This window comes from Ochotona princeps, chromosome 2 (assembly GCF_030435755.1).
Source record: "Ochotona princeps isolate mOchPri1 chromosome 2, mOchPri1.hap1, whole genome shotgun sequence".
Taxonomy (NCBI): Eukaryota; Metazoa; Chordata; class Mammalia; order Lagomorpha; family Ochotonidae; genus Ochotona; species Ochotona princeps.
In genome coordinates, this window is record NC_080833.1 from 2,046,164 (window position 1) to 2,071,772 (window position 25,609).

General features: G+C 62.2%; 1 protein-coding gene across 2 annotated transcripts in view; it reads left to right on the plus strand.

Annotated features, from left to right (window-relative positions):
• Positions 1 to 25,609, plus strand: part of AJAP1 (adherens junctions associated protein 1) — an 87,262-nt gene that overhangs the window by 15,125 nt on the left and 46,528 nt on the right. The gene's annotated exons all lie outside the window — the stretch shown is intronic.

The window sequence follows — 25,609 nt, forward strand, 5'->3', positions numbered from 1 at the left end:
CGTGAGTGAGGCAGGCACGGTGCTGGGCTCAGGTGCACACAGTCCTCTTTGGGGATGACAGGAGCTCAGAGCTGGGGCAGGCAAGCTGAGGGCAGAGGCAGGGGTCTGCCGAGAGCAGCAGGAAGGCTTCCTGGAGGAGGTGTTGCTTGACAGGGCTCATGCGATGGGGAGAAGGAAGCCAGTTGGGGGGTCCAAGCAGAGGCTCTGGCTTTAGGCAGCTCCTGGCATTGGAGCCCAGGCATTGGCCCAGCCCCTGGGGAGCACAGGTGTGAGGGTAGGGGTGAGGTGGTCAGGCCCAGGAGCTGGCAGTGACAGGGGCTGTGAAGGCCTGTGGGGGCTGGGGACTATACCCTGGAGGCTGAGCTGTCCTAGGTCTCCACCTCTGTGTCTGCCAGGAAGGCAAACCCTGGGGAGGGGCCTGGGGGAGGAGGAGCCTGGAGGGGGCGGGGAATTGGGAGGAGCCTTGAAGGGGAGGAGCTTGGAGAGGAGGGGTGGGACTTGAGGGGGAGTGGCCCGAGGGAAGGGGCTGGAGGGGCAGGGACTTGCAGAAGAGGGGGTTGGAGGGGGAGGGGCCGAGGAAGGAGGAGCCTGGGGGAGGGGCCTGGAGGGAGGGGCTAGAGGGGAGGGGTCTTGGGCAGCCTGGCCACGCCTCTGGGAGCAGCCCCATTTTCTGGCTGTTTCTACTCACAGTTCCTGTAGGGGAGCTGCTGTCCTCCCCTCCTTCCTGCCCACCCTCAGTGTGGGTGTGTGGGTGTGTATGTAAGTGAACGCATGCACAGGGTGTATGTGAGTGAACGTGTGCAGGTGTGTGTGGGGGATGTGTAACAGGAGTGTGTGCACAGACCGCGTGCCAGTGTGTGGGTGTGCGGGTGCGTGCGTGCCCGGGTTGTATGTGGGGTCTGTCAGGGCTGTGCGAGGGAGGGGGACCCAGGAGTCTCCTTGCCTGTCTTTTCCTCTGGCTGCCAAACAACTCTCCATGGTCAGGAAGTGCCTGAGCTCACAGATGGGCAAACTGAGGCAGAATGAGGAAAGTGGTTTCTTCAGGGTCATGGGACGTCAGCGGGGCAGTGCCTGAAGACCCCGGGAGGACCTTGCCCATGGCAGAGACCTCGGTCAGGCAGATCTGAATTTCACCAGAGGGACTTGGACCCAGCAAAAGGGAGGAACCCAGGCTCAGTTAGCAGGGGGACTCAGGCTCAGCCACCGTGGGCAGGGGCAGCCCAGGCCCACTCAACAGGGTGGACCCAGGCTCAGCCAACAGGGAGACCCTCCCTCCCCCTTGCTGTGCAGGGCTGTCCCCCTCACAGGACAGAGGCAGCGCCTGGCCACTGTGCACACTTTACAGGGGGCAGGGCACCGAGCAGCTGCTGCTCTCTGCACCGCTCACGGCCCGGGTGGGACTCGAGTGGGAACTAGTACTCAGGCCAGGCTCCACATGGGCTGTGTCTCACTTCCCCGTCGTCCTGGTACTTGGAGCTGTGTACTGTGGCCCTGAGGCTGACCTGAGCCATAGTTTGCATGTCCAGTGACCGACACCTGTGAGCTCCCTGTGTGCAGGGAGCCTGGGCCTTCCCTGGCCTGTCATGCTTCATTTCCATGTCTTCATCCCTGTCTCCCACGTGGGTGGCAGGGCCCCCCGGGGGCATTGGCAGGGAGCTGGATCAGAGTAGCTGGGACTCGACCGAAGCAGTGATGTAACCCCTGCGCCATGCCGTCCACCCCTTCTTCGCATCCGTGTGGCTCAGAGGGGCACTGCCCAGCGTGCTGCCCGTGCGTAAACCGCTCAGCACCCACTCACTTGTCTGCAGTGTGCTCTTCCAGGAACTCACCTGGAACCAGGTACAGGAGAACGTTGACAGCAAGAAGAGCAGATCAGAACGTTCTGGGTGCTTTGGAATGTTCCAGAATGTACTGGAACTTATTGGAAAGGTGATGGGAGCATCTGTGATTGTTCCTGTCTGCCTCTCACGTCCCCATGCACGCTTCCGTCCGTGATGGTAGGTGGCCCTGGGTGGTTTTGCTTGTGTTGTGAGTGTTGAGGTCTCAAACATCGTTGTGGTTAGCATCGTGAACAGTCTTCCTACGCACAGGAGCGGCCATTGCCTGGTGGGAGGGCACGCTGATGTGGCCTGCAGTGCGTGCACCCACCCGCCAACCTCAGCCCCAGAAAGCACTCTGCTTGTCCCAAGTGCTCACCCTGGCAGGTTAGGGGAGAGGGGCCTCCCTGGGCTCGTGGTCCTGCCCCAAGTGCCCCTCTAGATTCTGCACCCCGTCGGGTCCCCAGTCAGCAGGAGGCTTGGAAATGTGTTAGTGCCTTTTCTAATCTAAAAGGTGTTGGCCCACTGTTTCCCCTGGTTTTTGTAAATCCAGGAGCTGAGTGAAGTGGAATCCCTGGGGACGACGAAATGTGAAGAGCGGGAACCCTGCCTGGGCGTGGGGGGTCCCCACTCCTGCCCGCCCCCACTGTAGGAGCCGTGCTTGCTGACAGACTTGGGACATCACTGTGGGGCCCAGAAAGACCTCACAAAGCATGCGGGTTATGGGGGGCTCATGTGTCTTCCTCGGCTGGCTGGACTTCACATGCCGCCCAGCGGCTCTGAGCTCCCTGGACCCTGGGTTGTGGCTGTTTGGAGCAGGCAGTGTAGCCCACAGACCTGCGCACACCCTTGTCTCGGAGAACACAGAGCGGAGCGCCAGACCTGGGTGCCATCCCACCATTCTGTCTTGCCTGCCGGACAACAGTGGGTAGCAGTGACAGCATGAGCTTCCTTCCAATGAGAGGGGATGGTTTCTGCCTTTGTCCAAGGCTCTGGGTGTGGCCGTGAGTTCCTGAGTCTCCAGGCCCCAGGTGGCCTTGGCAGGGACCCCCCCCCCCCCCCCCCCCCCCCCCGCAGCCGGAGATGGGCGTTGCTTGGCAGGTGCAAGGGTTTTGTCTTGAACGATTGGTTGATTGACTTGAAAAGCTGAGTTGCGGTGAGAGGGTGCGGCCAGTCTTCCCTCTGCTGGTTCACTCCCAAGATGGCGGTATGACCAGGGCTGGGCCAGGGCTCCCTCGTGGGTGCAGGGTCATGGGCCATTCCCCACTGTTTCTCCCCGGCTGGGAGCTGGACGGGAAGCAGCCAGGACATGGACGAGTGCCCGTGTAGGATTCCGGGGTTGCAGGTGCTGGCTTCACTCGTACCACAATGGCAGCTCCCAGATGCAAGTGTTCTCTGGTCGTCTCCACAGAAGGGCTAGTACGTGGGGCTGTGGGTGTGACCAGCTTCCCGAGCGATGTGCTAAGAACTGTGCAGCCTGCCTTTCTCACCCCCATCCACAGAACTGGGAGCCCAACCTGCAGCCCTACCTGCCCAGGTGATCTGACACCTGCCGGGTCCCCCACAAGGGACAGCCGGGGCTGAGGCTGGGGTGTGGCTGCGCGCCTGCTCCTGGTGGACGTGGCCTGGGATGGAGCCAGCAGGCCCCCCACGAGGGGCTGAGGCTGGGGTGTGGCTGCGCGCCTGCTCCTGGTGGACGTGGCCCGGGTGGAGCCAGCAGGCCCCCCCACGAGGGGCTGAGGCTGAGGTGTGGTTGTGTGCCTGCTCCTGGTGGACGTGGCCCTGGGCAGAGCCAGCAGGCCCCCCACGAGGGGCTGAGGCTGGGGCGTGTCTGTGTGCCTGCTCCTGGTGGACGTGGCCCGGGTGGAGCCAGCAGGCCCCCCACGAGGGGCTGAGGCTGGGGCGTGTCTGTGTGCCTGCTCCTGGTGGACGTGGCCGGTGGAGCCAGCAGGCCCCCCACGAGGGGCTGAGGCTGGGGCGTGTCTGTGTGCCTGCTCCTGGTGGACGTGGCCGGTGGAGCCAGCAGGCCCCCCACGAGGGGCTGAGGCTGGGGCGTGTCTGTGTGCCTGCTCCTGGTGGACGTGGCCGGTGCAGCCAGCAGGCCCCCCACGAGGGGCTGAGGCTGGGGCGTGGCTGCACGCCTGCTCCTGGTGACATGGCCGGTGCAGCCAGCAGGCCCCGCCCTGCACGGCCTCCCCCTCCTGGTTCTAGCAGAAAGCCGTGTGCAGGCGCCAGGCTCTTCTCTTCCACGCGTGCCTATTTCCGTCGCGCTGCCTGCCTGTGCTCTTCCTTTTGACATTCAGCGTTTTCAAACACAGGTCTGCACGCGTTCCGCCTGAGTCACGTTGCCACATGATGGGGGTGAGGGGAACGTTGGCTGAGGCGCCAAGTGTCGGCTTCTGCCAGGGCCTGGAAGGGCCCTGTGCTGTGAGGCCTGAGAGAGGCACGGGCAGATGGCCGTGACTCCTGTGTCACCCTTTCTGTCCTGGACCCCTTGGGGGCAGGGGGCTGAACCTGACACCAGCTGCATTGTTCAGGGGTCCTGGGACCACTCCCATTACTGACCTGCCCAGCCTGTGGGGATCACTGGCTACAGACTCAGTCAGTGGAGGGGAGGCTGCAGGTAGGGTCCCCAGCCCTCCTCTCTTGAGCAGTGAGGACAGCAACCTGGTGGGCTGTCCCTCAGTAAGTCACATGAGGACCATGTTGCATCACACTGCTGACCCAGCAGATGGCCCAGAGTCCGGGCTAGAGAATCCCACGGGCAGAGCCGTGGAGAGGGAGGGATCCTGTGTGCACATGGGGGGGTGTCCCAGTCGATAGTGATGGGATTGGTTGAGTCCAGAGTCCCTGGCAGGGCCAGCTGCCCCGGGAGCTTGCCTGCTCCCCGTCTCGTAGCCCTTCTCTGCTGGACGCTCGGCACCCATTGACCGAGCGCCCGTGGAGGTGCTGGCGTCCATTGCCATGGAGATGGTCGGCCCAGTGGCACCTCCGTTTCGTTCTGGTTCAAGCGCCTCCGTCACGCTCCTCCCATGTCCTCGCCACCCGAGCGCATGTTCATTCTGCTGCTTCTCCTTTTTAAAAACCAGTTCCAAAAAAAGATGATTTGTGTGAAGGGAGTGAAAATTGGGTTTATTTACGACAAATCAGTGGAATCCAAACTTTGGCAACACAATCCAGAACAGGCCGCTGGCTGGTGCGCTGTGTGTGTCTGCTGGCGTCATGGAGCCTGCGGCTTCCGGTCCAGCTGGCTGGCCGAAATGCTGACCCTGGCTCCCGTCCGTGCCCTCCGCACCTCCTGCCTCAGGCACCCTGGGAAGCGCAGACTTGGAACTCTGGCTACGCGCTGAGGAGGGGACGGTGGCGAGGGGCCTGGGGAGGCAGGTACGCAGCTGTCCAGCTCCCGCGGCTAGGGAATGGCACAGAAATGGCCAGCTGAGGTTACCGATCTCGCCAGGCCTGTGTGGTCCCTCCCAGGGCGGGTCAGAGGCACTGCTGTGCTCTTGCCTGCCCAGCTTGGACGTGCACCGAACGCCCGCAAACACAGTGAGACACCCGGCATGCCCCTGCCGCTGCCTGGCGTCTTCCCGGTTCACACCCATCTCACTTGGATCACACAGGTCTCTGTTCCCAAGCATGGTGCTGGCCCTCTGGCAGCAGGCTCCGTCTGCCCTGTCCACATTTCTGGGTGATGAGTGTTGGTGGGCACAGCAGACTGGGCACCAGCCCCACCTGGGTCTCCTGCTGGGCCAGCTGCCCCGGGGGTGCAGGCACCTTGGCTGGCTGCAGGTTCTGGGGTCCAGCACTTAGCCAGGCTCGCTGTGTCTCCCGACAGGACGTGTTGACCCATGTGTGGATGATAATGACCAAGAAACTGAAAGTGCGGATGTAGTGGGGCTGCTGCCCCTTGGCCATGGTCGTGAGTAGTCACCTCCCCGGTCAGGAGGGTGAAATAGCCGCATGGGCCCTCTGACAGCAAGGGGGGCCATGGGCGTGGTGTGCGCCCTCCCACAGTGAGGGAGGCTGTAGGTGTGGTGTGCGCCCTCCCACAGTGAGGGAGGCTGTGGCTGTGGTGTGTGCCCTCCCACAGTGAGGGGGCCATGGGCGAGGTGTGCGTCCTCCAAAGGCCAGGGGAGCTGTGGCTGTGGTGTGTGCCCTCCCACAGTGAGGGGGCCATGGGCGAGGTGTGCGTCCTCCTACAGTGAAGGGGCCATGGGCGAGGTATGCGCCTTTTGACAGCCAGGGGAGCCATGGGTGTGGTGTGCACCCTCCCACAGTGAGGGTCCATGGGCAAGGTGTGCGCCCTCCGACAGCCAGGGGAGCCATGGGTGTGGTATGTGCCCTCCGACGGCCGGCCAGGGGAGCCGTGGGCGTGGTGTGGTGGGAAGCAGTGATGTTGAGACGCGTCCACCAGGGGGTCCTCAGCTGCCGGTGCCCAGAGTGTCCCATGGGAGAGGTCGTAGAAGTCCAAGACGGCGACCTGTGGCTGCAGCTTGTTGTGGCTGGGACCTTGTCCTCCAGGTGAGGGGAGGTTCGCAAGGTGCCCCCTGGCCAGGAGGCAGTCGGCCGTGCAGCAGTCCCACTGAGCCGGAGCCAGTGGGGGACAGCCTGGATGGGGACTGGGTGAGAGCTGGCTGGTGGCTTTTCTCTCTTCTTCCCCGAGGTTGGCCCACCTGCTTCACCCAGCGCCAGACGCCGGTAGCTCAGGAGGGAGGGAGTTACTGCCGCCTCACCCTGACCCAGACTGGCCCTGCTGCCCTGGGACCTTGGTGTGGGTGGGAAAGCTGGGACTCTGGGACGGTGTGCATGCGTGTGAGAGGGGATGTATGTGAGTGTGTGAGTCTGTGTGGATGTGAGAATGTGTGAGTCAGGGTGTGAGTGGGTGCCTGGTGTTCCTGTGAGAGTGTGTGTGAGTGTGAGAGAGTGTGAGAATCTGTGAGTGCCTGAGAGAGAACCTAGGCGAGTGTGGGCCTGTGTTTGTGCACACAGGCTGTCGGGCACCAGGCATTTGGGTGTCCTGTGAGTGAGGACAGTGACAAAGCTTTCCTCTCTCCCTGGGAGCCGAGCGTGGGCTCCGAGCGCCCTGCCGGGCCACGGGTCACCCTCGGAGCCGAGCGTGGGCTCCGAGCGCCCTGCCGGGCCACGGGTCACCCTCGGAGCCGAGCGTGGGCTCCGAGCGCCCTGCCGGCCCACGGGTCACCCTCGGAGCCGAGCGTGGGCTCCGAACGCCCTGCCAATTGTAGGTCATCCTGAGACATCTAAATGTCAGGGTGGGGGGGGCAGTCAGGGTGATTTCCTCATGGCTTGGTGACAGCAGGTAATCCCTGGTGTGGGCAAGTTGTGGGGGCACACAGGAGGGGCCGCCTTGCCAGCCAGAGCCTAGGGAACACCTGTCCTCCAGCTCTATGCTGTGGTGGTCTCTGGCTTGCTGTGGAACCTTTCCCACAGCCGATGCAGGGCCTGGAATACTGCCCCGTCCGGTTGGAGGAAGCCTGTTTGTGATGCACTTGGGAGCCCTGGCACCAGGGAGCTGGCCCAGGTGATGCCAGGCATCCATGGCTAATTCTGCTTAACAAACCCCCAAGACACAGCAGTTTCGCCAGGCCAGCGGCCTGCATGCTGGGGCTCAGCTGTGTGCGGGCAAGGCTGCTGTCCTCAACGGCTAGGGCTGTGGTCTCTTCGGAGGCTTGCCTGGGGAAGGGTCTGGGAGCTCTCGGAGTGGTTGGCAGCCTTGGGTCCTGGGGGCTGCCCTGTGGCTCACTGTAAGTGGCTGCTTCTGTGACACTAGCTGGGGACGTCCCAGGAAGGTGGACACACGTTATACTATCATTATCATCCAGGAGGCTTTGTTGCCGTTGCTGTGTCCCTGTGTCCGGCTGCTCACCTGGGAGTCACAGGGCCCATCTGCGCTTGAAGGAGTGGACTGCGCAGGACCTGCCTGTGCCCAGAGAAGCGGGACCCACAGACTGACCGCTGCCACGCTGTGTCACTAAGGTTCACCCATGTAGCAGAATCGTGGGCACAGCAAAGCCAGGGCTCTTGGGCAGCTCCGTGCCTTGCAGCTGCTTCTCTGCCTGAGTCCTGACACTCGGCAGACCCACTTCCTGATGCAGGGAGGTCTTTTGTGTCAGTGGGGCACGCCTGCTGGGCTGCAGGTGTGGCCTGTCGCCTCTGGTCATGCTCGTCACCTCTCCCTGGAGTTCAGATCTCTGTGGGCAGCGTGTAGGACCCCGTGTCCCCCCGTTCCTCCCAGGGGTTTCCCTGTGGGGGAATCCTTCCTCCTCTCACTCGGTGACATTCCTGGGCTGGCGAGCCCAGCCCCCACCGCTGGCTCGGCGCGTCTCTCCTTCTGCACACACAGGTGTTCACCGAGGGGGTGTAAGCGCACACACAGACGGTGCGATGTGAGGGCTCCGTCGACGGTATTTTGACTTCACGATGGTGTGAAGTTTGTACACTTGCTGGAAACTGCTTCCAGCTTCATTTTTGATCTTTTCCTGGGCTGGTGATGCGCGATGCCAGCTTCCCATCGCCGTCGGCGCCTGGTGACTCACGGCGGCCCGCTGCGGGCCGTGTCGCTGAGCGGCAGTGGGCGGGAGGCAGGTGTAGCGGGCACAGCTCCACTCAGGAGGCTCGTTGGGAACCCACCCCGGGTAAGTTAAGGGGCATCTGTGTATGTACACATGTGTGCACACGGACACACACACATGCAGGTGTAGAAACAGACACACCTAACACACATCCCTGCATTCACATATAGACACACACAGACTTACACATACATATACACACATTCACACATGCGCATATGCCTGTCACGTACATAACACACACACATAGACCCATGGGAAATGACCCAGACGCCCAGAGCCAGCATGGGCAAGTGTCGGGTACTCGTCACCCCCTCACCGGATCCTCACCGCGGCCATGGGCTTATAGGTTCATGGGGTCTCTGTGCGCTCGGCTGACCCACACTCCTCTCTAAGACCCCGTTTCCATGACAACTCCAGCTGAGCATCTGGGTGGGCCCGAGTCATGCGGGACTCGGGGTGTGGGACTGAGTGACCATCTGGACACCCTCGGGCCCGTCTCTGGCCACTGCCTAGGCCGCTGGTGTCCACATCTCTGTCGTGTAGATGTTTTGGGCCACGTCCCTGAACAGGTGGCACCTAGCATCCGTGTGTAGATGCATGACTCATGACCGTCCCCGTCAAAATGCTCCCGGGCCCATGAGATTACCATCTAGGACTTCTGGGTTCCGCTCGTTCCTGTCTTGGAATAGATTTCCACTGGTTCTCAGCCGAAGGGAGTCGAGAGCACGTTTTGGCCAAGATTTCCTCCCAGGGTCTAACCTGGGGGCAGACGGCTAAATAGCAGCTCCCTGGCATCCAGAGTGGGGCAGATTTGGAAATAAAGCAAAGATAAACTTCTGAGCAAGTTCTGTTGAGCGGAGTGTTCTCTCACACTGGCTGTTGGCTTAACATCCCAGAGGGCGAAGAGTTAAGTAAGTCAGAAACAGGTGCAGCTTTGAGATGAAACAGCCAAACTTGTACAGAATCCCTTTGTCTGGACAGGACAAACATCAAGTGTTATTTCAGACAGTTTGATGAAATGCCCCACTGTTAACCCGCAGGCCGCTAAATGCCCGCAGTGTTTGGCAGAATCCTCGGGGAGCCCATGTTTTCGGCAGCGCAGACTGCATGCCACGGGGAGGTGGGTTGGCGGAGCCACCCTGCTGGGCACTGGCCAGCTCCCCCAGCCACACCCAGCTGAATGGGCGGCTGCTGGCTGGCACCAGGGCTGGGTCCTGCATAGGCTCAGGGCATTTCCACTCACTTCAGCCCAAAGCCAGCTGGGGCAGAGGCTGTGCTGGGCCCCACAAAGCAGGCGAGGTTGGCAGGTACTGGACGGGGCGAGGCGTCTCTGGGCCAGCCACAGGCCAGGCCCTGTCTGTTTCAGAGGAAGCATGGGCTCCCAGGCAGCTCCGTGACTAGGGCAGCCTTCTTGTGTTCTCGGTCACCTTTGCCCACTGAGAGCAAAGACCACTCAAAGACGCGCTGCGTGCCCATGCACCCCCAGGCCCAGAGAGGGTCAGGGACTGCACAGCCAGGCAGTGGGTGTCTGCCTCAGGCCACGGAGGGCAGCATGGCCCATGGGTGCTGAGACCCCTGGGTCTTCAGTCCCCTGCCTCGTGCTGACGTCTGCTGTGGGTGGCTGATGGACTGAGTGGGGCGTTGATCCGGTTCTGGTGTGTCCCTGAGAGGTCCTGGGCACGGTGGTTCCAGCCTGAAGCACACAGCTGTATCATGCTGTTGTCCCTGCCCTCCGTGCTTGCCGCTGCCACCCGGCTAGGAGAGCTGCCTGGCCTTGGCCTGTGAGCCCTCCGCCCCCAAAAGGCACCTAAGCCCCAGTCACCTTTCTTTTTTTTTTTTTTTTAAAGATTTATTCATTTTATTACAGCCAGATATACACAGAGGAGGAGAGACAGAGAGGAAGATCTTCCGTCCGATGATTCACTCCCCAAGTGAGCTGCAACGGGCCGATGCGCGCTGATCTGATGCCGGGAACCTGGAACCTCTTCCGGGTCTCCCACGCGGGTGCAGGTTCCCAGTGCATTGGGCCGTCCTCGACTGCTTTCCCAGGCCACAAGCAGGGAGCTGGATGGGAAGTGGAGCTGCCGGGCTTAGAACCGGCGCCCATATGGGATCCCGGGGCTTTCAAGGTGAGGACTTTAGCCGCTAGGCCACGCCGCCGGGCCCCCCAGTCACCTTTCTATGCCTGAGAAACCTGCACGTGGACTTGGGGCTCCAGAGGCGCTCTGTGTGTGGTGGGGCCGCAGGACCCTGCCCCTCGGAGCCCGTTTCCCACCCTCCAGCACTGTGGACGCTGCTGGGACAGGACTGCTCTGCTCCAGTCCATGGAGACCCAGGCCCTTCAGCTTGGCCGCCCACGTGCCCCTCCTCCCAGGTGCGCTCACTTCCACCCCGTGATGTGCCCGTTGGGGTCTTTCTGGCCCCTGGCGCTCCCCTCACACCCCTCTGGAGGCCTGCCTGCTGGGGTCACACTCTCCCCTCCTGGGGTCTCCTTGGAGTGTGATGGCAGTGATATCGATTGTGTCCCAAGCAGGGCCGTGTGGCCGTCCAGGCCCCCGGGAGTCCAGCCACACGGTGTGCAGGCCCCGCTGTTCACAGATGAGAGCTGGCACGGCTGGCCGGCTGCTACTCGGACCTGCTGCGTGGCCGTGGGCGGTCCCTCACTCTCCTGGTGCTGTGTCTGCTCACCTGAAGTTTGAATCCGTCACAGCCTCACCCTTGTGGACCGGTCAAAGGTGCTCTGGAGTGGGGAGGTGACCCAGGATCCCCTGCTCTGTGGCGCCTGGTCACATCCCTGGAGGTCCCGCCTGGGAAGGCCGGCCGGATCTCACAGCTCCCGGGCAGGTCCCAGGGGTGTGGCTTCCTGGCCCAGGTGGCTGGATGCAGGGGGCACACTCTGGAAGGTCTGCCCGCCTCAGCAGGCTGGGGTGAAGTCCCTGACGCACTACCCCCTCCCCATTCATTTTGTTTCTGTACCACTTGAGCACCTGTGGTGGGACCAGAGCAGGTGCAGGGTGAGAAGGACTGGCTGGGGTTAGGGGCTTCCTGGGCAGCCTGTGGGCATTATCAAAGGACAGACGGAATGCCCACTGGCCCAGGCTTCCTCCCTCCGCCGCCGTCCCGGCTGGGCTTAGTGTCCTGGCCCTGTATAAAGCCCCAGAGCAGGTGTGCCACCCTTGGTGGGGGAGGTGGCTTCGGATTCGCAGCTCCCACTTCTGGGGAAGCCGAGTTCCTTCCCACGGGTCCTGGCTCAGTGACTCTCTCCGGGCAGGTTGGGCAGTGGGCATGAGCCCCCCAGCGTGCGCCCACCTTTCGCAGGACCACTTTGGAACCACTGCTTGGTGAGAGGCAGTTGGGGAGGTCATGGGAGACTGGCCTGGCCGCCCTGGGGCACTGCCAGACGGTGTGGACGCCTGGCCTCCCTGCCTGTCAGGCCATCTCTGACACTGCCTTGCTGGGGGTGGGTGTCCTGGGTGGGAGGTTTTGGTGGCACCCCTAACCCCTTGCCTGATCCCAGCGAGAGATGTGTTGATGATGGCATGTGTCCGTTTCACATGGAAACTGCTTGGTCACGGGCTTCTGGTTAATTCAGATTGAAGGGAGGCAGGCACAAATGGTCCATTAAACCCGGGTCTTGGCTGTGCCCAGCCCTGCTCTGACACGCTTGCCAAGAGGGTTCCCAGGGCCTCTGTTGGGCAGACAGCAGGCCTCAGCCGCCCCATGAGGAGGAGCCCACGGATTGGCTCCCAGTGACTCAGCCCGGTGCCGTTGGGCATCGTCACGGGTGGAGGCGAGGGCGTGCTGCTCGCCGGGAGACGTGGCGAAGGCTGGGGACTGCCCGGAGTGTCCAGTGTCCGGCAAATGCATGGCAACAGCAGGGCACGCAGGATCGCGTCTGGAGCCCGGGAGCTTGGCATCAGGCACAAGAAGGCACTACCTTGGTTCTCTGCTTTGCGGACACAGGGCTTAATCTGACCATGTAGCTACAGAGTGGCTCCATTGTCTAATCCCGCGTGGGAAGACAGCACATCCTTACATTTTAAAAGCCACCTGCACAGCCTCCCCAGGGGGACTGGCCAGGAGGCCGGGTCAAGCTGTGCGTCCTCCCCTGCTGGGGATGTTTGTTTGGGGGTCTTCTGCCCACTGTAACGCCCGTGTTGCATGCCAAGATCTGTGTCATGCAGGATGGCAACAGGTTACCAGGCGCGTGTTCTGTGCTGAGGCTGTCAGTGTTGGCAGAGGCTGCTTTGGGCGCCCGGGGGCCCAGAGCCCACTCTGGGCTGCTGCTTTTCCAGGCAGGAGTGGACAAGCCCATGACCAGCCATCTGTGCCTGGGGGCTGTGGCCCTGTTCATTCAGCGCTCTGCCAGTGCTGGGGATGGCAGGAAGTGTCAGGTGGTGCAGGGGTGGGGCAGCCATTGGAAGACAACTCTGAAAGGATTCCTTTGGGGAGGGTTGCCTCCTATTCCCACTGGGCAAATCCCAGTTGTAGCCTCAATGGCCAAAGCCCTCCGCAGTCATCAGCAGGCGCCAGGTAGCAGGTGGCTGACCCTAGCCGACCCTTGATCCCGTGACTCCATGACTCTCCTCCTCGGAGCCCGTGGAGTCCTCTTCCTGCAGCAGCCTGCGGGCGGCTCAGAGCAGCAGGCTTACCCTCCCTCCCCATCTCAGGCCGGACACCCCAGGAAGACCCTGGCAGGGCAAAGTACCCCCGATGAGCCTAGCGAGCCATGGCTGCAGGTGCCACGTCCCTGCCCTGTCCATGTGGCCCTGTGCTCTGATGCCCTGCTCTTTGCTTTCAGTACCCGTGCCAGGGGACAGAGCCACATTGGCATGGGCCCCTTCCACTCTTGGTGGCCGCCGTTGCGTGTGGGTTGCGCCTCGTTGTTCCGTTGGCACCTGCCCGTGTGTGGTGTGTACCTTGACTCTGTCTTTGGATTTCAGGTGCCGCTGGTGAGGCAGTGCCCGGAAGTACAGCAAACGCTGTTGACACCTGCCAGCAGCCAACTTTCTTGCTTTTCTCCTGTTGTTTCTTAAAGACATTTTGTTTCTGTGAACGGAGGAGTTACAGAGAGAGAGATAGCAAGTTTTCCCAGGAGCGTTAGCAGAGAGCTGGGTTGGAACTGGGGCAGCTGGGACTCAAATTGGCATTCAGCTGGGATGCTGGCCCCACAGCCCACAGCTTTACCCACTGTACCATGGCACTGCCCCCCGAGAGCCATCTTCTGTGCCATGTCCCCTTCATGGGGTCGGGTTTGCGAAGTTGGATGTGGCTTTTGGAGGCCACTGCAGTGGCTTTGTCACCATTGTCCCTGTTCTTTCTAAAGTTCCCGCAGAGGGTGCTGCTGAGGCTGAGGTCGGGCACCGTACCTGGGACGTGTGCCACACCTGGGGGCCCTTTCTCGGGTCACTGGGCTTCCTTCTCCCCAGCTGGACCTGGGTGCAGAGAGCTGGGTTCAAGTTCTTGCTGTTCCCTGGGAGTGCAGGGAGTCCCCACAATCCCCATGCTTCCAGAGACCCCATCTCTAAAAGCTTCAGCAAGTGAGTGCCGCAGAGTGCAGCCTGGAACGAGGCTCCCTGGGTCCCGAGCGCGGCTGAGCCGAGGCCAAGCCTCCAGCACCTTCCTCATCCCAAGGGGTAGCGTGGCCCCTCTCTGCCTGCCGGCTGACTTGTCACCCCAAAAGGAGGATGGCCGGGGCACTCAGGTGAGCAGCCGCATCTTCCTGGGCTCTCTGGCTGTTCCTGCTGTGCGCAGGGTGCCAGCCTGGCCCTGCCTTTTGCTCTGCCCGGGGAGCCTTGTGGCGTCTTGGGGTTGCAGGTGCCAGGTCTCTGCCCTGTCCATGTGGCCCCCGGTGCCCTGATGCAATGCTTGCTCCAGTTCTGCTTTTTGCTTTGTCTCTGAGCCACTTCGGCATGGCTCAGAGCAGACCCAGGACCCCAGTGTGGCCGGTGTCCTGTGTGCCAGCCATGTTTGCCAACAGCGGCCACATGCACAGCTCACCCCTGCAGGTGGAGGGTGACTGGCAGGAGCCCCGCCCCCTTCCTGACCCTTGCGTTGGCTCCGTTCTGCCCCAAGTCTGCCGCACGTCTGCCCTGCTCTCTCTGCACACCTGATTGCATAAGTCCGGCCGTCCTTACAGTGTAGGTCAGATCTGAGGGCATCTTGAGGTCCCTCCTGGGCCCTCGCCGCTCACCAGAATCCCGGGCGTGGGTTCCCAGTCCTACCTGTCACCCCCGTGCTATTTGCAAATGGCCTTTCCTCTCGCTGAGCCCTGGCTGCAGCCCTCTGGCCTGCAAGGCGATGCCCAGGGAGTGGCCGTCTGGGGGCATCCTGGGCACTGCAGCTGGAAGCCTTGGGGCTCCGATGGACAGGCGAGGGTCAGCAGCAGTAGATGTGGTGGGTGTGAGTTATGGTTCCTGCAGGAAAAGCGAAGGTATCTGTTGGAGGTGTAGCTGCCTGATGCTGGGCTCTGTCACCAAGGGGCGAAAGAGCTCCGAGCTGGGGTCATCAGCATTGCCAGGGGAGGCTTTCTTTTTTTTTTTTTTTTTAAGATTTATTCATTTTATTACAGCCAGATATACACAGAGGAGGAGAGACAGAGAGGAAGATCTTCCGTCCGATGATTCACTCCCCAAGTGAGCCGCAACGCCGATCCGAAGCCGGGAACCTGGAACCTCTTCGGGTCTCCCACGCGGGTGCAGTGTCCCAATGCATTGGGCCGTCCTCAACTGCTTTCCCAGGCCACAAGCAGGGAGCTGGATGGGAAGTGGAGCTGCTGGGATTAGAACCGTCGTCCCGGGGCTTTCGAGGCGAGGACTTTAGCCGCTAGGCCACGCCGCCGGGCCCAAGGGGAGGCTTTCTGTCTCTATTCCTGCATTCATTCACTCGCACTGCGGTCAGTCACACGTAACGGCCACTCACGCACATGCGTGGCTCTGGTCTCACCCAGCGCCCGGCCTGGCTGTGCGGGGCCTGGGACACCCGGTGAAGTGAGACCCGCAGTCTTGGGGTGTGCCGGGGCAGAGCCACACCGAGGGGTTTACAAGAGGGCTGCGGCTCAAGGGGCTGACCGGGGCCTCCCACGAGAGCATCTGGGCCTGAGTGCTCTCGGGGCTCCGAGGGCCTGGGGGAAGTGCCTCCTTTGGAGCCTGATGCAGGGGTGAGTGTGAGGCTGGGGGAGACTGGGAGACTCAAGGCCACGCTGCAGAGCTCAGAGGAGTCTGGGGCCACGGGCTAGGCCGTCAGTGATGCGGTGAGTGCCCACACTGACCCCACACGTGGGCAGCCTGGCTGGGGCTGCACACCCCCCTTTTCCCTGTCTCCCAGGGTTCCCATGGATGCTGTGCTGTGTCACACTGTGGACACTCAGGGCCGCCCAGGGCACTCCCTGCCACTGTGGGCAGGCAGCTCCCTGTCTGCTAAGTCCAGGGCCCAGGGCAGGGATGAAGCCTGGCTGATCTCTGAGCTGCCTGAGAGCAGAAACAGGAGGGGATGAGGGGAGGAGGGCCGAGGCGGGGAGTCCTCAGGTGACCCAGCCGGCCCCTGGAGAGCCCTGGGCCTGACCACCTCCAGATGGGACTCGCTTCAGTGAAAACACGCAAGGTGCAGTTTCTCACTCGGAAACAAGTGATTAGCTTGAAAATAGAACTCCTGTGGAAAAGGCCCCGGCTGGCTGTTTGTCTCCTTGTTCTTGCTGTGGGATTATCCACAGCCCCGCTCAGCTCACCTGAGGTCGTGGGAGGTCCCTGCACATGGGGCTGGCTTCTGAGGCAGAGTGGGCTGACCTTGCCCCCACATCAGATGGCTCGCTGAGGCCAGCAAGTGTAAGCCCCTCGCCAGCGGCAGACACTTCCCGGTGGTTGTGCCCCGGGCTGCTGTGTGTCACTCACAAAGCATCCCTTGCGTGTGTCCAGGCAACGGGGAACCAGCACCGTTTGGCAGATCAGAGGGAGAGACAGACAGCCCTGCCCCGGGAGAGCTTACAGGGACAGTCGTGGGTCGTCAGGGTGGGCACAGCAGGACGCTGGGCAGGCAGGAGGCAGACCCCAGGGCCCAGGGGTTGGAAGGCTTTCCTGGTGGGAGTGTGTGGCTGCAGGCTGGAAGCAAGGGCAGGTGCAGCGGGGATGGGGTGCTGACGGGGGAGGCACCCATGGGACCTGGCTCGGCCTCAGCTCCCGATCACCTGACTTTGTGTGTCTGTTTGCTCAACCTCGAGGCACGGATGGTGAGGCTGGCCTCTGGTTCCAGGGACTGAGTCCGGGGTGAGCGTGCCCATGAGCATGGACATGCCCTCCAGCCACGGGGACTGTGGCACAGGTGAAGGGCAGCCGGGGCCCTGTGAGCCCCAGGGATAGGGCTGAGCCGTGTGGCTCTGGGGTAACCTCGTGCTTCATGTCCCACCTGTCCCCTCCCAGGAGGGAGCCTGGCAGGGCCAGCTGAGGGCCTCCTTCCCTGCTTTCCTTGGAGAGGGAAATGCCGCGTGCCCGAGGGAGAGAACCTGCCCATCCGCATTTCTGGCTCAAGGAGGCCAGCGAGCCAGCATCTTGTGAGCTTGAGGCGGGGGTGCAGGTGGACGGGCAGTTGTTTCCCAAGGTGGCCGCAGCCCTGGGGCTGCCCTTCAGAGGGGTCTGTGCTTCTGAGCATCGCAGTGATGGATGGCTCATCAGATAAGGAGACGGCGTGGGGAGGGATCGATGATGGACATGGGGGATGCAGAGTCAGCAGGTGGATGAGATGATAAATGCAGAACTGTAACAGATGTCCAGAGCCTGAGGTGCACGGCAAGGGAAACAGCTCGTCACACTGGCCAGGAAGTGAGCTCAGGTCACCCGGGGCCTCCTCATGTTGACCCCGAGGGCCGGGATGGGGGGCGTGTGTGAGCTCACATCACCCGAGGACCGGGGTGGGGCGTGTGCGTGAGCTCAGGTCACACGGGGCCTCCTTGGGGCCGAGGGCCGGGGTGGGGGCATGGGGTGCCAGCGTCCCAGCTGGGGTACCACGTCCTGGGCCTGGTGTTTGAATAGCTGCTGCAGTGGGCAGCCCCAGGACAGCCTGCAGCTGGAGGGCTGGTATATGGATGGGGTGTCCCTTGGGGCCAGTGTCACTTGGGCAGAGCTGGTGTTGGAGGAGCGGTCATAGCCAGGCGGGATCGTGGCCCAGAGCAGAAGGAATGGGCAGGGCTGGGCGGGGCTGGGCGGGGCTGGGCGGGCAGCTTCAGGCCCAGCCCCTCACCTTCTGCTGCTGGAGCCTGCAGCTGCCTGCTTCACTCCCAGATGCTGGAAACCCTGGTCCCTGGTCCCCCTGCGGCCACTGAGGCCGCCCTGCTCCCCCGCCCCCTCCACAGGCATGGGGGTGCATGGCGTGGTCAGACTGCTCTGCTGACCGGCCGCCCTGGTCTCCACCCGCAGACACCACCAAGAAGCTGAGGGGGCCGTAGGAGCCACGGTCACGGCCTTCCCGCTCCATAAGGCTTTTCTCCCAGTGTGCATGCTCATCAAATTTAGGTGAAATTTGCCTCCCAGAGCACCAGAGCCTGGCTGTGTGTGGAGAGGAGGTCTGCGAGGGGCTGAGCAGGGGTGCCTGAAAGTGTGTGGTCCACCTCTAGGTGTCGGGGTGTGTGTGTGGCTGGCTTTCTGTGTGTGTACCTGTGTGTCCCTGGGTGGTGCGGGGTGCACCTGCAGTTATGCGGGCCAGTGCCTGGCCCGGGAATGAGTTTCCAGAACATCAAGGGCACAGTTGCACAGAACCGGCGTTGGCTGTGAAGATGCAGTGCTGAGGTGGGGGCTGTGGCAGCCCACGCAAGCCGACTCTCCCCCCGAGGTTCCGAGGTGAGCGCAGTGCTGGCACCGGGATGACACGGGCAGGGTGTGTTTCCCTGGGGCAGGGGCTGCGGGCTCTCTGAGCTCCATGGGCTCTGTGGGCAGGCACCATGTTGAGATCAGGGCGAGGCGGGAGAGCCCCTGGTGAGGGCGCGCAGTTCCTGGAGGGTAGAGGCCATGGGCACCCTAGGCTCTGTGGGTGCCATGGGCTCCGTGGGCAGGCACCATGCTGAGATCAGGGCGAGGTGGGAGAGCCCCTGGGGAGGGTGTGTGGTTCCCGGGGTGGAGGCCACGGATGCCCCGGGGTAGGGGCCACTGCAGGCTCCTGGAGTCGGGCCGGAAGGCTCTGTTTTGGCAGTCTCACCCCCTGCATGTGCTGGCCTCTGGAAGGCGGGAACTTGGTGGCCACTGTTGCCGTGCGTCTGCTTGTGTGAGATGAGAGGGCTGCCTGGCGCTCACTCTGTGAGGTGCCACCCGGAGATCCAGCTGCCTCTCCTGGCATTCGGTTCGTGTGTGCCCTCCCCACCCTGCCCCTGCACCATTCAGGACACAGCTGTGCCTTGGTTTCGGGTCTTCCTGCTGTCATGTCTGACTCTTCCCTGCGTGGCCTCTTGACCACACAGCCCCGCACATGGTGTGTGAGAGGTCTGTACCCTGCTTGCAAAGCTTCCGGCACCCCAGTTCCACCCTTTCTTGGCTGTTGTGGGGTCGTCTCACCTTGACAGTGGACTCACAGTGGGGCTCAGTGAGGCTGGGGTGAGGAATAGGAGAGGCTCTGTTCCCAGCTTTGGCTGTTCCTAGCATGTCCGGCAGGCGCGGGGGTGGGCCTCAGGGTGAGTGGAACTCTGAATCCCTGCCACATGTGCAGAGCGGGCCGGGCCTCTTCAGGGCCCTGAACGTCCTGGCTCCGAGCAGATTGCCAGGCTGCTCAGAGTACCCCTGGGCTCTGAGCCAGCCTTGATCTGTGTCTGCTTCTTTGCTTAGCAGGGGTGGAGATGGGCACCTGGCTGGGCAAGCTCCTGCTGCAGCCCCCACCTACAGGGCCACCACAGGGGGTGTGCCTGGGGCACCTGTCCAGGAGCCTGGTGAATGGGCCGGGACAGCTGCTGCTCCTGTGCTGGGTGCTGCTCAATGGGATCAGCAGTGTGACCTGGGGCACAACAGAGGCAGTGGCTGAGTGAGGGGTATGGCCCTGGGCTGTGGGCACTGCCCCGGGGGGCCCTCTGCCCAGCTGAGGGGCACCAGGCTTCAGCAGCAGGGGTTCCGCTACACGGAGCCAGGCTTGCCACGCCCAGGACAAGAACATTACCACCCACCGTCCTGCCCGCCCACGCTTGTCACCACTTCCCTCCTCCGGAATGCTCGTGGGCACGTTGCCCAGGCAACCAGAATGCCGCCACCAGAGTTGCGTTCCTTCCGTCTCCCTCCAGCACCTGTGAAAACGCCCCAGCCCCAGCCCCCAGCTCACGGAGTAGCTGTGAGCTCCCCTGACAGCCAGCAAGAGGGTGGAGGTGTCAGGGGGCTCCCTCTTTCCCCTCCCCAGGGCTCTTACAAGAAACCAGGCTTGGTGCATGCATTGTGTTGTCCCTGGATACCCTTGCAATGGGGCATGCCTGGGGTCCCTCCATTGAGGGTGGGGAGATAGCCATAGAGCTGCCAGGCACATCAGCAGAACTCATGCAGCTTCCAGTGGCAGAGCGAGAAGCCCCGAGGCACCTGCCGGCCCCACCACTGTACCAGAACCTCCCTCTCTGCCGGCCCAGGCCCTGTCCCTTCCTGGAGACGTCCATGAGCCCTGGGGCAGGGTCGAAGGGTCCCAGCAAGTGCATCCGGTGCAGACGCTGCCTGTGAACTAGAGCAGGGAGAGCAGCCCTTGCTGGTTCTTCCTCCCCACCTGCCTCAGGGCAACCCCCTTGAGCTGGGGCAGGGGATCACAGAGCCCTGTGGACTCAGAGAAGGGGCCAAGGGGGACCCCAGAAGCCCCAGCTTCCCTGTTGGGGGAGGAGAGGAGCCACAGAGCCTTCTCATCCCAAGGTTTGCTTCCAGCCTGAGTCATTCCCAGGTCGATGGCTTGCTGCAAGTCAGACGTGTTTGTACACCTGACCCGCAGTGGCACAGGCGATGGGGATGGCCCAGTGGGTGTTTCCGCCCTGTGAAGTCTCAGGGCATGTGGGGAGTGGCTGGGACTGGACAGGCCTTGACGTCAGGCCGGGGTCTCGAGTGCGAGTCAAGAGATGGGGAGAGTGGGTGCTCCGCTCCTTGCTGAGCCGCAGAGCTGCTCTGCTTCCCGAGTCAGGTGGTGGGAGGGCTGTCGCTGCTCTGGAACACTGTGGGAAGCCACTCTGGGGGTACCAGGCCTGCGCTGGGCTGGACAGCCAGAGGATGTGGTGCATGGGGAAGGGTCCCGCGTCTCTCTCATGGATGTAGCTGGAGTCCTAGCGGCCCTTGGGACTTGCAGGAGGATTTGGAGACAGTGCGGTTGATTCTGCACCAGGCACCACGTGTCACTTCCCACTCAGTGTCAAGTTTCTTCTGTGGGTGAAACATACCTTTCATCAGGACAGGATGGCACTGTCAGAGGTCACGGGGTCAAGTGCACCTCATGATGTGCGAGGTCACCACATGACGTCAGAGATCACAGGTCTGGGTGTACCAAGTGAAGTGAGGTCTTTATTAATTTTGCAGGTCGCAGCACCAGTCTCTAGTTTTACAGGGAAACTGAAATTATCCTGAAAGGAACAATTGATTCAGCAAAGTAACTGAAGCGGGGTGCCAGCGGCTGTGTCTGGGCTGCAGGTGTGCGGGGTGGAGGGGGGAGCTTCAGAGCTGGAGAGCCAGGCCCCGGGGGGAGCCTGGTTGCCCGGTGCAGGATGGGGCCCCAGGGCTGGGACTTAGCTGGGGGAGGCACCTGCAAGCAGCCAGCAGCAGCGTGCCCTCCTGGATGGAGCCTTCATGCCTGCGTGCTGGCTTCCTGGGCAGCATCTTGGTGTGCCCAGTGAATTATTGATCACAGAGCCCTGGCTCATCTCTGAAGCCGAGTAGGAGCTCTCAGGAGCCCAGCAGCCCTGTAGTCTCAGGGGACGATGGAGAGGCTGGGCTTGCAGTGTGAAGCCAGGAGCCCAGGGTCAGGAGCCCAATGGTCCCATGGTCTCAGGGGATGATGGAGAGGCTGGGCTTGCAGTGTGAAGCCAGGAGCCCAGGGTCAGGAGCCCAGTGGTCCCATGGTCTCAGGGGATGATGGAGAGGCTGGGCTTGCAGTGTGAAGCCAGGAGCCCAGGGTCAGGAGCCCAGTGGTCCCATGGTCTCAGGGGATGATGGAGAGGCTGGGCTTGCAGTGTGAAGCCAGGAGCCCAGTGGTCCCATGGTCTCAGGGGACGATGGAGAGGCTGGGCTTGCAGTGTGAAGCCAGGAGCCCAGTGGTCCCGTGGTCTCAGGGGACGATGGAGAGGCTGGGCTTGCAGTGTGAAGCCAGGAGCCCAGTGGTCCCGTGGTCTCAGGGGACGATGGAGAGGCTGGGCTTGCAGTGTGAAGCCAGGAGCCCAGTGGTCCCGTGGTCTCAGGGGACGATGGAGAGGCTGGGCTTGCAGTGTGAAGCCAGGAGCCCAGTGGTCCCGTGGTCTCAGGGGACGATGGAGAGGCTGGGCTTGCAGTGTGAAGCCAGGAGCCCAGTGGTCCCGTGGTCTCAGGGGACGATGGAGAGGCTGGGCTTGCAGTGTGAAGCCAGGAGCCCAGTGGTCCCGTGGTCTCAGGGGACGATGGAGAGGCTGGGCTTGCAGTGTGAAGCCAGGAGCCCAGTGGTCCCGTGGTCTCAGGGGTGGCCACCTGCCGGACAGACCTGAAAGCCTGACCTCTGGGCTACACACTCCCAGGGCCCCGGCCAGGTGCCCGAGTGCGTCAGGTGCACCTTGGCTGAGGAGGTAGTTGGTTTCCTTTAATTGACATGTAGAAAACCCTCGGAAAGTGGCCAATGGCATCTCAGTTCTCTGCATCTTTATTAAACTGGTTTTCAGGAGAACAGATTTCAATAAAAATGTACCAGAGAGGGAAGTAGCCAGAAGCCTGCAAACCGGAAAATAAATGGAGACAGGGCTGTCGAGCCCGGATCTTAGATAGCTCCTCTTCCTCTGCCCGAGAGGCCCACAGAGCCTCCAGGCCTCTGCAGCCCCCAGGCTCCCTGCAGCATCCAGGCTTGGCAGGCACCAGGCCCACGGACACCACGTGGTCTCCTGTGTCACCTCTTTCACCTTGAGGGCAGTCCGTGAGGTCTGGCATGGACTGCGAGGCATTGGCCTTGCCATCTGTGTCCAGCAGTGCCCACTGCAGGAGCTGACCCCACGCCGTGCGTCCCGCTGTCTGCTGTGATGTCCCTTTCCTGTCTCTCGTGGGGCTTGAGGCCACTGCTCTGTAAAAAAAGTCAGGTGCCCTGCATGTCCAAGGTCCAGGGCCACTCGGGGCTGTCCCTGCATGTCCAAGGTCCAGGGCCACTCGGGGCTGTCCCTGCATGTCCAAGGTCCAGGGCCACTCGGGGCTGTCCCTGCATGTCCAAGGTCCAGGGCCACTCGGGGCTGTCCTTGTGGGCAGGCTCCAGGGGTGCGGAGCGTCACATGACGAAGGACGGGAGGTGGGCTGAGTCTGCCTGGTTGTTCCTGTAGTCCCCAGGACTGCAACACAGGGTCTCCGACCTGCTTCCCCTACCTCGTCCTCCTGGGCCCCTCTGAACACTGCCGTCAGACTCAGTGTGGGATTGAACCCCGCAACGGGAGGCCTGGGGGGACATGCAAACCTGCCCCGAGCCCTTGGGCTGTGTGCACTTTTGACCTTGGGTTTCATGCCCTTTGACCTGCAGGACTTGGTGTGGACAGCGGAGCCCTCAGTCACCCGGCTCTGTGTTGAGGCGCTGCCGACCTCCCACAGCTGTGACGAGGTCTCCGTGCCACCAGCGTCCTTTGCAGGTAACTTTCTCCCTGGCCACGCGGAGAAGGGACCTTAAGGTTCCTTCAGTTGCTCTGCTCAGCTCTCTGCAGGAAGGTTGGAGCTGCTGGCCAGGTGGGCACCCCTGCCCATTGAATAACTTAGAGCGCTGTGGCACTTTCCTGGGGTGAGGCCCCATATTGAGCGAGTAGGTCATGGGGAGGCGCCTCTGGGGTCTGCTGGTCTCGGAGCTGGAAGGAGGAGGGGACAGGGACCCAGGGTTGCCCAGTGATGCAGTGAAGACACAGAAACCTTGAGGCCCAAAGGCTCCCGTGGGGTGGGCAGAGCAGAAGGCCTGGGACCTAGAGAGGAAGAACAAGACAGCTCGGCCCTGCCCACTGCTGCTGTTGTTTCCTGCGTAACAGCTGGGTGCCTGGGAGTGAGAGTTTCTATGGTAACCAATTACAACCCATGATTGGGGAAAACATCACAAAAACATCCCGTATGTGAAGTGATGCTGGGCACCCAGCATGCACGTAGGAGCCGTGGGTTTCCTTTCAAGTTCCAGTGGCTGGGGAGTGCTTGTTGGTGCTTTGGCGTTGGAGGAAGGGTGCTAGTGGGGATGTTACTGAGGCCTGCGGAAGCATGGTGGAGTCTGGTGTGAGTTGGTGGGGTCTGGTGTGAGTTGGTGGGGTCTGGTGTGAGGTGGTGGGGTCTGTTGTGAGGTGGTGGGGTCTGGTGTGAGGTGGTGGGGTCTGTTGTGAGGTGGTGGGGTCTGGTGTGAGTTGGTGGGGTCTGGTGTGAGCTGGTGGGGTCTGGTGTGAGGTGGTGGGGTCTGGTGTGAGTTGGTGGGGTCTGTTGTGAGGTGGTGGGGTCTGTTGTGAGCTGGTGGGGTCTGGTGTGAGCTGGTGGGGTCTGGTGTGAGGTGGTGGGGTCTGGTGTGAGCTGGTGGGGTCTGGTGTGAGCTGGTGGGGTCTGGTGTGAGTTGATGGGGTCTGGTGTGAATTGGTGGGGTCTGGTGTGAGTTGATGGGGTCTGGTGTGAGGTGGTGGGGTCTGGTGTGAGCTGGTGGGGTCTGGTGTGAGCTGGTGGGGTCTGGTGTGAATTGGTGGGGTCTGGTGTGAGGTGGTGGGGTCTGGTGTGAGGTGGTGGGGTCTGGTGTGAGGTGGTGGGGTCTGGTGTGAGCTGGTGGGGTCTGGTGTGAATTGGTGGGGTCTGGTGGGTGTTCATGTCCCCAGCGTCATCTCAGAGCAGTGTCTCCTTCCTCTGGGGCCTGATTCTCAGCTGGCTGTACAGGTTGGACGAGCCACCCAAAGGTGCAGGGTACCTTGTGGGAGCTGTGCTCTACCCTCTGTTTCCGGGCGTCGGGATGGTCCGATCATTGTGCTGAGCCAGGTCGCTGCATGGCAGGGTGGCTGATGCTGAAAGCCCCAGCCGGGCGCCCTGTGCAGGCATTAGCATAATGAGCAGGCCTGTTTCTGCAGCGAAGCACTGGCAGTCTGATTAAAAACTGAGGCCTTATTATCTGGAGATTAGTCCTTCTTGGTAATTAGCGCTCATTAACACGCGTTTCTTTCTCTCATCATCCCTGTGACCCTGGGAGAGTAGCTTGTTCCGACAGCAGCCAGTGTCAGCCCCGGGCGTGCCGCGCAGGAGGAGGTGAGGGAGGCTCAGCACACAGCTGCATGCCCTCACGTGGCACATGGGCCGGCCCTGACACACCCATGCACCGACCTTCCCACGGACACACACAGCTCAGTCTCAGAGACGCTGTGGCATGCCGACACACGCGTGTTGGCATGTGCGCACCCACACTGACACCCAGCACACCGCTGTACCTGCTGAACTCCCACACACACACAGAACTGCCCGCTGTGTGCGTGTGCCTGGCTGGGCTGCGCTTCAGGTGGGGGCTGGTGCACCTGACGCCCTTGCCACTGTCAGCTAGTTTTTGGAGCTGCCCTAACTTTCAGATACCAGGCTGGTGACGGCAACCGACTTTGAATAGCAACCGTAATCACCTCTCATTTATCCCTGCTAAGGGAGCAAGGATGTGGCTTGGCTCCTGTGTGAGCATCTCAGCCAGTCTGGAGGCACCCCAGCCCTGGGGGAGGGGTGGGGACCGGGCAGCTCCAGCTCTGTCTTCCCACCCCCACCCCCACCGCCGGCCCCCTCCCTTGCCAAGCTGGGTAGAGTTGGCCCTTCCTCCCTGCGCAAGCTGAGGTAGAGGGGGGGTTGCAAAGGGCACTTGCACTGCAGATAAACAGCGAAAATGTCAACAGAACAAGCATCCGCCTGTGCGGTTCAGCTTACCCCAAGTGAATCTCACTTCCCCGGGGGACACCCGACCTGGCTGGACTAAGCAGCTCCCTGAGCGCGGCAGGCCGGGTAGCACCTCACGCAGGGACACACGCTCAGCCAGAAGACCACGTGCAGGGTGGGGGGCACAGGCAAGCGTCTGGGGGTCCGC